The sequence below is a fragment of the Amblyraja radiata genome, chromosome 6, assembly GCF_010909765.2.
Source record: "Amblyraja radiata isolate CabotCenter1 chromosome 6, sAmbRad1.1.pri, whole genome shotgun sequence".
Taxonomy (NCBI): Eukaryota; Metazoa; Chordata; class Chondrichthyes; order Rajiformes; family Rajidae; genus Amblyraja; species Amblyraja radiata.
The window spans coordinates 60,850,962-60,863,915 of record NC_045961.1 but is presented as its reverse complement, the minus strand read 5'-3'; positions in this window follow the sequence as shown (position 1 = coordinate 60,863,915).

The window sequence follows — 12,954 nt, the reverse complement described above, 5'->3', positions numbered from 1 at the left end:
CGCGCCCCCCCTCAAAGGCGCCAAAGTCGCGCACACGGCCAGTGGCAGAACTGCAGCGCCGCTGAAGGTAGGTATTATAACATTGCTACCCAATGAATGCAGTTTACCCCATTTCCCTACACTTTCCTGTAACCCTGTATTTCCTTTTGCTCATGTTTCTATCCAATTCCCTGACCAATTTTGTTTCAATTACACTGGGTTGCAGAGTTACAGATCTCAAGCATTCTCTGTGTGAAAAGGCTTTTCTTTTTATTTGTCCTGTGCCTTTGGCACATCACTTTCAATCCAAGTTTAGTTTAGTTTAGTTTAGTTTAGTTTAGTTTAGTTTAGTTTAGTTTAGTTTAGTTTAGTTTAGTTTAGTTTAGTTTAGTTTAGTTTAGTTTAGTTTAGTTTAGTTTAGTTTAGTTTAGTTTAGTTTAGTTTAGTTTAGTTTAGTTTCGTTCAGTTTAATTTAGTTTAGAGATATAGTGCGGAAACAGGCCGTTCGGCCTACCGAGTCCGTGCCGACCAGCGATCCTCGCACATTAACTCTATCCTACACATACTAGGGACAATTTATACTTATATCAAGTATACGAACCCAAGCCAATTAACCTACAAACCTGTACATCTTTGAAGTGTGGGAGGAAGCTGAAGATCTCGGAGAAAACCCATGCAGTCATGGGGAGAACGTACAACCTCCATACAGACAGCACCCACAGTCGGGATCAAACTCGCGTCTCTGGCGCTGCAAGCGCTGTAAGGCAGCAACTCTACCACTGCACCACCATATCGCCCACCCCGCCACCATGTACCTTGGTCCTTGAACCATTCACTGTTGGAAATGACTTCTATTTACCTTATCTAACCCCATCATGCATTTGTACATCTCTATCTAAATCTCCTCACAATATTTTTTTACTTTAAGGAGAACAATCACATCTTCTTCACTCTAACCATCCTACAAATGGGAAACATTACAGAAAATATTTTCTGCACCCAATTTATGACCTTTGGAAAATGGTATTAATATACAATAGTATAAATAGGTACATTGGTCAGCGTGGGCCTTGTGGACTGAGGGCCTGTTTCCATGCTCTAATTCTTCCTAAAATGAGATGACCATAAATTTGAGTCAATTGGTATTTTAATGTTCATTGAGTGCTGTGTAAAATAAATGTGGATTTTCGAAAGCAGCATATTAAGTATTTAATTGTTTAATTTAGATTGATTGTTATATTTTCTTAAACCAGTCGCAGATGCCAATTATTAAAAGGTGGCAGACAGAAATCTTTACAAAGCCAGATAATTAGGTAATTAGCTAGAAATGGTTAACAAAAATAAAAGCAAAAGATATGTGAAAAATCAGAAAGTCAAACACCAGCTATGGAAACAGAACATTTGTTTCCAAACAACAGAGTGCAATCTGGGATTATAAATTAGAGCCTTGCTAATGTGCAAGGTGTTAAAGTATAGTATCAGTACTCACCCAAATACAATGTCTATGGAATATGACCATTAACAAGGACAATAGTCTGAATACATGTTTAAATTATTTAATTAATTGATATTCGTTTTGTCCTTTCCACCAAAGATCATAGTGCGGAGCAAGATACTCCACTCCTGCGTAATCCAATGCACTGAGGTGTAGTACGTAACGGAGCATAACGTCCGCCATCTTGGAATGCTCAACCCGACTTCCTGTTTCATTAACATACCACTCGCCAATGGAAAAGTAATAACCCGGTGAAATTGACTTAAGGTCTTGCTGCTTAAAAATGGCAGGATATAAAAAGTCATACTGTACCTCTAAAAATTATAGCAGATTATCTATTAGTATTTTAAATTTAAAGATCTGGATGATTATTTTTGTAAGTGTTGATCTACCATGGTGCTTGGGGTTAAGTGGCTGGAATCTCTCTATCTCTCGTTCTTTCGTGCTCTCTCTGTGTCTCTCCCTCTCCCTCTCTCTCTTTCCCCTTCCCTCTCTCTCTCCCACTTCCCTTCTCTCTCTCTCTCTCCCTCTCCCTCTCCCTCTCCCTCTCCCTCTCCCTCTCCCTCTCCCTCTCCCTCTCCCTCTCCCTCTCCCTCTCCCTCTCCCTCTCCCTCTCCCTCTCCCTCTCCCTCTCCCTCTCCCTCTCCCTCCCCCTCTCCCTCTCCCTCTCCCTCTCCCTCTCCCTCTCCCTCTCCCTCTCCCTCTCCCTCTCCCTCTCTCTCCCCCTCTCCCTCTCTCCCTCTCCCTCTCCCTCTCCCTCTCCTCCTATCTCTCTCTCCCTCTCCCTCTCCCTCTCCCTCTCCCTCTCCTTCCCTCTCTCCCTCTCCCTCTCCTTGTCCCTCTCCCTCTCCCTCTCCCTCTCCCTCTCCTTCCCTCTCTCCCTCTCCCTCTCTCTGTCCCTCTCCTTCCCTCTCTCCCTCTCCCTCTCCTTCCCTCTCTCCCTCTCCCTCTCCTTCTCCTTCTCCTTCTCCCTCTCCCTCTCCCTCTCACCTCGGCATTCCCGGAATCATTTGGCATTTTGCAAAGACAACTGCATCTGCAGTTCCTTCCTATTGAAGATGAACCCTGACCCGAGACAACTCCTAATCCATTCCCTCCACAGATGCCGCCTAGCCCGCTGAGTTCCTCCAGCACTGTGTTTTTATTTAATTCTGAAATTGAAAATAGACACAAAAAGTTGGAGTAACTCAGCGGGATAGGCAGCGTCTCTGGAGAGAAGGAATGGGTGATGTTTCGGGTCGAGACCCTTCTTCAGAATCACAAGTACTCTCACTGACGAGAGTTCAGTTCAGTCTGAAGAAGGGTCTCGACCTGAAACGTCACCCATTCCTTCTCTCCAGAGTTGCTGCCTGTCCCGCTGAGTTACTCCAGCATTTTTTGTCGATTCACAAGTACTCTTTGTATCTCTGTGGAATATGGACCAAGTGGAGGCGTTGTATGGAATTATATAACGCGATCACAGGGAGAACGTACAATCTCCGCAACAGACAGCAAACCTAGTCAGGATCGAACCCAGATGTCTGGTGCTGTAAGACAGCAACTCTAGCATTGCACCACCATGTCGCCCAAACTATATGCCAAACTTTAAAGTGCTGAAAAGGTTGCCGAAACAAGTTGCTATGAATCTATGTGTAGGAAAGAAATGCAGATGCTGGTTTAAATTGAATATAGACACACAAAATCTGAAGTAACTCAGCAGGACAGGCAGCAACTCTGGAGTGAAGGAATTGTTGTAGTAGTTGTTGTAGACTGCACATGTTTCTTCCTGAATCATAAGGAGAAATTAGTCTCATATTTCCCATAAAACTAAGAAATATTGTACCCGTGTAGTCATATCTGGATGAGTATGTATATAAATTGATGTCAAATGGCAACATTTGAACAAAATTATTTTGTTCTCCTTCGGTGTGGCGCAGCACTCTGAGAACTCCGCTCTATGATCTTTGCTGAGAACGAAGTTGGCAAAGCATTGTTTCTCTTTTTCTATATGTATGATGCACATATTTAAGTCCTGGTTTTCAATCACTTATGTGACATCTGGTCGAAGTTGGAAACAATAGCTATTGAAAACACACACCCCTAAACACAATGGATAATTGTAAGTGACATCTGCACCGCTGCATTTATGAACGTTTCACACAATAAAGCTGATATAAGGTACATAGGGTGATATAAATTACATAGATTAATTCTAGATTAAAAAAATAATCTAACCCCATTAATTCACTCAGGGTGCATTATGATGTGCTCTACTGTATGAAGTGTACAGCAAAACATGCACTTCCAGAGTGGTCTATCATGTAGTTTATTCAGCGGGCCACAAATTTATTTTAAGAACAAAACATAAAGTGCTGAAGAACTCAGCAGGTCAGGCTGGATCTATGGAGGGTCTGAGAAGGGTCTCGACCCAAAACATCACCTATTCCTTCTCTCCAGGGATGCTGCCTGACCCGCTGTGTCACTCCAGCATTTTGTGTCTATCTATGGAGGGAACGTTTAGGGTCGGGTCCCTTCTTCAGACATTTTCGAAGGGTTGGGCAAGATCGAAAATTTCACGTATTTAAATATGTTGTTACGAATATAACTAGTAGTGTGGGAGAAAATTCCATGAGCCATAATTGTCATACACACCCAAAAGTAGAAATGTAGAAAGTTACAGTGTGTTAAAAAATAGATATTACGAGATTTGTAGTCTCCTTGTACCAATCAAACGGCAAATTCAAAATTCTATATTTTGAAAATGTGCGAAGAAAAAAGTAACATGTTCTCTAGAAAGGCTTCCCCTAAAATAATTGATCGGAAGGCTGTGATTTTCAGTCAGGACGTCTGTATCATTCAGTCAGTGAGCTGTAGATGTAGATGTGGACGCCATGACGGCAATCGCGTGCACATCAAGATGGCGCGAAAAATTGCCCATGACGTTCTACGGCTTTTTCGCCGAGTGGAGTATCTTGCTCCACTTTATGATCTATGCTTTCTACCTTAGTTTAATATGTTATATTTGTAGTTATGTGGGAAATGACAGACACAATGTAATTCATAGTTACCATGTTAGGAATCAAGGAAATGTATTATAGGGAGAGATTGAAAAGCTAGGGCTTTCTTCTTTGAAGCATAGATGTCTAAAGTGTAATCTTATATGGAGGTGTAAAAATATCATGAAGGGTGTAGGTAGGGTGAATGTACACAGATTTTATTTTACCCAGGGTGGAGGAATCAAGAACTAGAGAGCATAGATTTAAGGGGAAAGGTTTAACAGGAACCTAAGGGGTAACTTTTTCACACAAAGGATGGGGGGTATATGGAACAAACTGAGAAAGTCGTTAAGGCTGATATTATAATAGTATAAAATAGCCATTGAACAGATACATGGATAGAAAAGATTAGGAGGGACATGGGTCAAGTGCAGGCAAATGGGACTAGCAGCGATGGAACTCTTCATCAACATGGACAATTTGGGCTAAAGGGCTTATTTCTAAGCTGTGTGACTCTTTGATGCAATCAGCAGTAAATATCTGCTACTGGATTAAGGAAGAGAAATGTTACAGGACAAAATATTCCAGGGGGCATGCACTCTTATTAGATTAAGTACTGTTGAACAGGTCAGTTTAATTTAATTTAGAGATAGAGCGTTGGCCCACTGAATCCATGCCGACCAACAATCACCCGTACTTTTGTTCTACCCGACAAACAAACAAGACCACCAAATTCAAGTGCAGTTTCATACCATTTCAAGCAGACTTCTGAAGAAGGGTTTCATCCCAAAACGTTGCCTATTTCCTTCGCTCCATAGATGCTGCTGCACCCGTTGAGTTTCTCCAACATTTTTGTGTACCTTCGATTTTCCAGCATCTGCAGTTCCTTCTTAAACACAGTTTAGTAGACATGTGTTCAGCGTTATTCACAGCTCAGACTGGGAGACGTGATCCTCTCGCTCCCCCATCTTGCAGAGACTGAGGCACTCAACACTTCCAGGTTTTATAGTCCCTCCGGAAGGGGCGTGGCCTTCAGGAGAGAGAATCTCAACATTTTTTAAACACTAATAACTCTTTTATTTTTCATCGATGGGAAAAATCCTCTTGTCCTGCGCAGCGGAGGGGGACTCTGAGTAAGATGGCCAAAAATCAAAGCCATAAGTGGCAGCATTTTTCCTAAAATCAATATACAGAACAACAGGAAGTGGTCAAGATCAGACTTTTAGTAATATAGATAAGAAAGAGGCAAGAATGGACATTAGACCACTGGAAATTAAGTTGGAGTAGTGATAATGAATTTAAAAAATGGCAGAGCAGTTGTAAACGTGTTTTGCGTCAGTCTTCACATTGGAAGACAATGTGTTTGGAATTCATGAAAGTCGGTGGTGGAAGTTAGTGAAGTGGCTATTAATAAGGAGAAGGTGCTTGGGAAGCTGAAAGGTCTGGCGATTTAAATTACTGCCTCTGGATTTTGTAGCCATATGCTGCTTGTTTATGATTATTGAAATCGCAAAAATGTCACAACATCCACCTTGCCGAGCCCCCTGAGGATTATTTATAGCTGAATAACTTTGCCCCTCATTGTTCAGGTGTGGCCACCAATATTCTGTACAACCTCCTTAATCTTAAACTCCTAATCATTTGTAAAGACCAATGTGCCATTTGCCTTCTCAATTACGTTGTGATTCATGTACTAAAACAACTTGGTCTCAATGAACTTCATTTATTTTCCGTTTTTCTCCATTTAGCTAATATAGTTTCTGAATCCTCTCACAGAAGTGCATGATCTTCTGAATCTCCACATTAAACTGCATTTGCCACGTTCCATCCAAACTCTCTATCTAAATATATCCTGCTGCAAAATCATGATTATCTCATGACAACATGCTCTCCCACCTATTTTTTGTATCATTGGCAAACTTAGAAACCTTACATTTCATTCCATCTTCCAGGTCATTAATGTAAATCATAAACTAAATCATAAATCATAAACCCAATCTTTGGGTGCTCTACCAGTTAAATCCCTCCAGCCTGCGAAGGCTCCATTTATTACATTGCTTTGTTTTCAATGTGACAACCAATTTTCAGCTATCACACTTCTTCCAATGCCTTAGGTTCCTAATTAATGCACCAGCCTTTTGTTTGGCTCTTTATCAAATGCATTTTTGAAATTGAAATACACTACACAAATTTGTCAAACATAATTTACCTTCCATAAAGCCTCTTTGATTAGCTTTGATTATATTCAGCTTTCTTCAAATGATGAGTTATTACCTCTTTAATTATTGACTGCAACATCTTGCCAACAATAGATGTTAAACTACTTGGCCAATGGTTCCCCATCTTCTGTCTTTCTCCTTTTTGAATAAGAGAGTCATATTGGCTTCAACCCAAGTCGTACAGTTTATTGTCATATGCATGTATGATGAGGTACAAGTACAACCAAGTCTTGCTTGCAGAAGTATCGCAGACACATGGACTCAGACAACACACACAATCTTAACTAATACATTATTATATATAAATTACCCATAAATTCTACAAGGTGATGAAAATTAAAAAGTCTGCAAAATAGACATTAATGCCAAATACAATTAGAAAACAAATTCATGGTCGTGCAGGAGGTGGTCGATAGTGTACCGTTGCTGAGGTAGATTTAGCGTTGTGCAGGTTTGTTCAAGAACCTGATCGTTGTTGGAAAATAGCTGTTCCTGAACCTGGCAGTGTGGGACTTTAGGCTCCTGTACCTCTTTCCCAACAGTTGCAGTAAGATGAGTGCATGGCCTGGATGATGGAGATCTTTGATGATAGATGCAACCTTCTTGAGACAGCACCTCCTATCGATGCTATCAATGGTGGGGAAGACTCTGCCTGCAATGGACTACTGTTTAAAGTTTTTTTTCCAAATCTTCTGGTGCCCTCTCTAAATTTGTCAAAGGGATGAAAATCTCTGCATCCACCACCTTTACAATCCCTTGGGTGCAGGTTGTCATGTCCTGGCAAATTGTCCACCTTTGACCCCATGAGTTTCTCTCATACTTTATGCATTGTGATTGGGATTTCTTGCAAGTTCCTCCCTGTTGTTTGAATTCGACCCAACAGTATTTTAGGGATTTTTGCGGCCTCCTCAATGGTGAAGACTGACTGAAGATACTTTCTGGAAGTGCTACTGAGAAGCTGAGGCCGGAGCCTCGCAGGCCGGGTCTCATGGGCTGGATCCTCACGAGTCGGAGTCATGGCATCGCGGTGGTGGAACCTCGTGTGGCGGCAGTTGAGCCTTGAGGCTTGGGCTTCACGGATCGGAGCCCGGACCTCGCGGCATTGAACCTCGCCGGTCATGGTTAGAGTCTTGTGGGTCGACGGAGCCTGTGGCCACCGGTGCCTGGGTCGAAGAAGCATTGCAGCAGGGGCCTGGGTCGGCGCCATAGAAGCATCTGGAGAGGACCCGGAGTCTGGAGAGGTCGGTGTGGCACTGACCGACAGACGAGGACGAACACGTGGAAGTGAGGATGACGCTGCCGAGGGAAGGAACAAAGGACGACCCGGCATGGGGGACCGCCATGAAGTGGGGTGGGGGGGGGGGGGTAGTACAGTAGACAATGGGGATCCAGTGTGGGGGGACTGCCATGAGGCACTGCATGCAAGCAGATAATTTCACTGTGACTTGTCACATGTGTTAATAAAATATTCAATTCAATTCATAAAATCGATTTAACATATCTGCCAATTCATTGTTCCCTGTTATTAATTCGCCAATCTCACTCTCTAAAGTTTCCATGCCTACCTTAGTCGTCTTCTACCTATTTATATATCTAAAGAAAATCTTCCTGTTTATTTTGATATTATTTGTATTGTTTTTTAAAATATAATTTTCTCCCTTCTTATGAACTATTTAGTCTTTTGCTCTGGATCCTAAAATTTTCCAAGTCATCTGGTCTGTCAACAGCCCTTGCCAAGTACAATGTAAACCTTTGCATGCAGCAGCATGACAGATACATAGAATTAATAAACGCAAAAATTATACATAAATCATACTTAATTTACATATGTGTAGGAACGAACTGCAGATGCTGGTTTAAATCGAAGATAGACACAAAATGCTGGAGTAGCTCAGCAGCACAGGCAGCATCTCTAGAGGAAGGAATGGGTGACATTTAGTGTCGAGACCCTTCTATAGACTTAATTTGCATGTACCTGTTACAAGATGTGAAAAGAAAAAGACTGTGCTCAAAACCAAGACATTAGCGCAAAAGACAATTGGAAATAGGTGTCCGTAATGTTCCATTGCTAAGGTTGCTAATGGTTGCTGGGATTAGTTTTGTGCAAATTAGTTCAACAATATGATGATTATAGGAAAGTAGCTGTTCCTGAATCTGGTGCTGTGGGACCTCCTGTCTGATGTTAATAGTGAGAAGCAGACATTGCCCAGATGATGAGGATCCTGATTCACTGCAGGCTTTTGCCTTCCTGTGCATTGGAATTGCTGCATCAGACCGTGGTGAAAACTGTCAGGATACTTTCTATAATTTGTCTGCAAAAAATTGTTGCCTTTAATCTCATGCCAAATTATTTAAACTTCTAAAGATGTAGAGGCACTGGTGTATCTTCTTTGTGATTAAATCTAGGGATATTCCTTAAATTGCTGAACTAAAGTACTGTATATATTTTGAATCTGACCTCTCACCTTTATGCCAGCCGTAGTCTATTTATTTGCATAAAATTGCCCAACTTAATTAAGAACTATGATCGATTCTTTGTTTTTTTTGCATTCGACTCACTTTTTTCTGTTTTAAGTAACCATTTTATTTCATTTTTAAATGTTTCTAATTTTGTTTCCATCATAAAAGACATTTGGAGAACAATTAACATTCCTTCTGGTACTGTGAGCATTCATAAGATGTCAGGACCATTGAAACCTCAGGTTACAATGCCAGCTGTAACTTTACCAGACTGGCTTGCTCTACTTTGTAGAATGGTTGTAGCAGCTAGGCCTAAGATGATTAGGGACCTTGTGGCCACAGTGAATTAGTGAGACCGTTGTGTTAGAACCAAAGATGCTGATATAGGAGAGGCTTGTATGGCACAGACTGAATCTATTTTGATCTACCCCAATGTGTGATTGAAATACTTGCTACGCATTCCCGAGGAGCTAGTAGAGCACAGTCCATCAGTCACATGTGGAATAAATACATATAGACCATCTGTTACATTAGAGGTCCATTTTAAGTCCATTAATAGGAGACTACATTTACAGATAGGTTAATCTGAACAGATTGTCATCCACTGAAACATATCAACCACTCTCTCTCTCAGCCTCATGACTTTCAGATTTAAGGAGGGGTAAAATAGAAGGGTGTTTTTAAATAAATACAATGTGACGGCTGTCAAGAATAGGAGCACAAGGATGCAGCCTATAGTGTTATTTGTCACCAACAATATGGATTCTCTGTGAGTGGAATCATGTTCTGTTGCAGAAGCATAATACATTTTAGAATAGGTATTGGAACAATATATGAACAAATGCTCATTTGTAATCTATCTGACAGATAATTGACTCACAAATATTGTAGATATTCCCAGAGGCAGTGGATACTCAAGATAGTGGAAATGTTTACAGCGCTCATGATGCTGTGGTTTGTATCACCACGTAAGACTTAACCAACCAGTTGTTCTTGCTTGACCCACGAGCACAGCTCGATTTAAAAGGACAAACTAGTTGTTTGGAGCATTCAGCATGAAGAAAAGATGCTGGATAAATGTTATGGACTTTACATGAATTGTGAGCTGTCTACTTTCTCATACTCTTCTTTCCCACAATGTAATTGTGGGAAAAATGTCAATATACATATCTTAACATATTCTCAAAGTGGAGGCAGGAGTTAGATTGACTGCTTGAAAAACAGTGTGCAATGTTAATTAAGACATGAAACCTTATGCAAGTAATTTATTCCATAGCAGGGAAAAAACACAAGCTGTCAAGGGTACAAGGGGATAGCTCATTAAGGGAAAAAAAGTTGGGCCTGATTTTGCAGAACGCAACAAAAACAAGGAAATAAACAAGTAACATGTTTTGTTGAGGTGTTGGCACATTATTGAGATAGATCCGTATAAGGATGTAAACAGAAGTGCGTGAACATATTCTGTCATGATCTGAATTATTAGTCCAAAAATAAAAAGGAATTCTTTGGGAATTGAAGATATATAACATGTTTAATTGCCACAGAAATCCTTAGCATTGGTTAATGGATTGGTTGTATTTCTTGATTTTGGTTGATGTTTGGTTGATGTTTACTATATTAATCATAGTAGTGTATGGATTAGATGCTGTTTCCAAGTGCCCAACAGCCCTCCCATACTTAGTTCCTTTCGTATCAGATTCCATAATCAGCTGTCCTTTGTTTCATCAATTTATCACCTGTTGCTATTTCCACTCCTCCCTTCCTCTTGAATCCCCCTGCTAATCAACCCCATTTCACCTAGACATACGGTAGACAAAAATGCTGGAGAAACTCAGCAGGTGAGGCAGCATCTATGGAACGAAGGTATAGGCGACGTTTCGTGTCGAGACGCCTATACCTTCGTCAGACTGATGTGGGGGTGGGAGGGGGAGGAGAAGAAAGGAAGAGGCGGAGAGAGTAGGCTGTGGGAGAGCTGGGAAGGGGAGGGGAAGGAGGGAGAAAGCATGGACTACCTGAAATTGGAGAAGTCAATGTTCATACCACTGGGGTGTAAACTACCCTAGAGAAATATGAAGTGCTGCCCCTCCAATTTGCGGTGGGACTCACTCTAGCCATGGAGGAGGCCCAGGACAGAAATGTCGGATTCGGAATGGGAAGGGGAGTTGAAGTGCTGAGCCACCGGGAGATCAGGTTGGTTAATGCGAACTGAACCTGCGCTTGGTCTCACCGGTGTAGAGCAGTTGACACCTAGAACAGTGGATGCAATAGATGAGGTTGGAGGAGGTGCAGGTGAACCTCTGCCTCACCTGGAAAGACTGCTTGGGTCCTTGGATGGAGTCGAGGGGGGAGGTAAAGTGACAAGTGTAGCATTTCATGCGGTTGCAAGGGAAAGTACCAGAAGAAGGGGTGGTTTGGGTGGGAAGGGACAAATTGACCAGGAAGTTACGGAGGGAGCGGTCTCTGCGGAAAGCCAAAAGGGGAGGAGATGGGAAAGTGTGACCAGTAAAGTGATCCCGTTGGAGGTGGCGAAAATGTCGGAGGATTATCTGTTGTATGTGATGGCTGGTAGGGTGGAAGGTGAGGATAAGGGAGGTTCGGTCCTTGGTATGAGTGGGGGGAATGGGGAGTGAGAGCGGAGCTATGGGATATAGAGGAGACCCTGGTGAGAGCCTCAACTATAGTTGAAGAGGGGAACCCATGTTCCCTAAAGAATGAGGATATCACCGATGCCCTAGTTTGGAACACCTCATCCTGGGTGCAGATGCGGCGTGGACGGAGGAAGAGCTCCACATCGTGGTGGACGTGGAACTCATTGAGGTGGGGCGGATGGGAACAAAGGTGAGGCCTCTGCTGAGGACTGACCATTCGGTATCAGAGAGGAGGAGGTCAGGGGGGTGGTGAACACATGGCAAGGATGGGGGTTGGAGCCGGAGCAAGGCAGGTGAGTGGACGGAGGCTGAGGCGCTGTCTGGTAGGGGGATGGTGGGTGGTTAGGAAGGAAGGGGGTATGAAGACGATAGTGTGGGTGGGGAGGAGCTGGGGTCACATGGTACAAAGGGGAAGGGGACGACCCAGTGGAAACCACACTGAGGTTCCCTGTGTTGGGGGTGGAGCACTGAGACCCGGCACAGTCAGACTCTGTGTTGTGAGAGTCTGCAACGTGGAGACTTCAGGCCCGGTGCTGAGCCTGGGACTCAGGTAAGGTGACGGCTGCGGTCTGCTGGTGGGTGGTGGAGTGGCGAGGACCGATAGAGCCACTGGTGAAGGCCCGCGGGGAGTGGATTCCGAGTGAAGCATCAGAAGTCCAGGTCAGCAGATGGCTGGTGAGGCGGCGATGGTCGGCAGTCACGGTGAGGCGTTGGCAGTCCCGGGGTGGCAGCGACAGCATTTCAACTCCCCCTCCCATTACGAATCCTATCTTTCTGTCCTAGGCCTCCTCCATGGCCAGAGTGAGTCCCACTGCAAATTGGAGGAGCAGCACCTCATATATCATTTGGGTAGTTTACACCCCAGTGGTATGAACATTGACCTCTCCAATTTCAGGTAGTCCTTGCTTTCTCCTACCTTTCCCTCCCCTTCCCAGCTCTCCCACAGACTACCGTCTCTGCCTCTTCCTTTCTTCTTACCGCCTCCCCCCCACCCCCACATTAGTCTGAAGAAGGGTCTCAACCCAAAATGTCACTTATTCCTTCGCTTCATAGATGCTGCCTCACCCGCTGAGTTTCTCCAGCATTTTTGTCTACCTTCAATTTCTCCAGCATCTGCAGTTCTTTCTTAAACATTTCACCTAGACCTACCTATCACATGCCTTCTGTTGACCCAATCC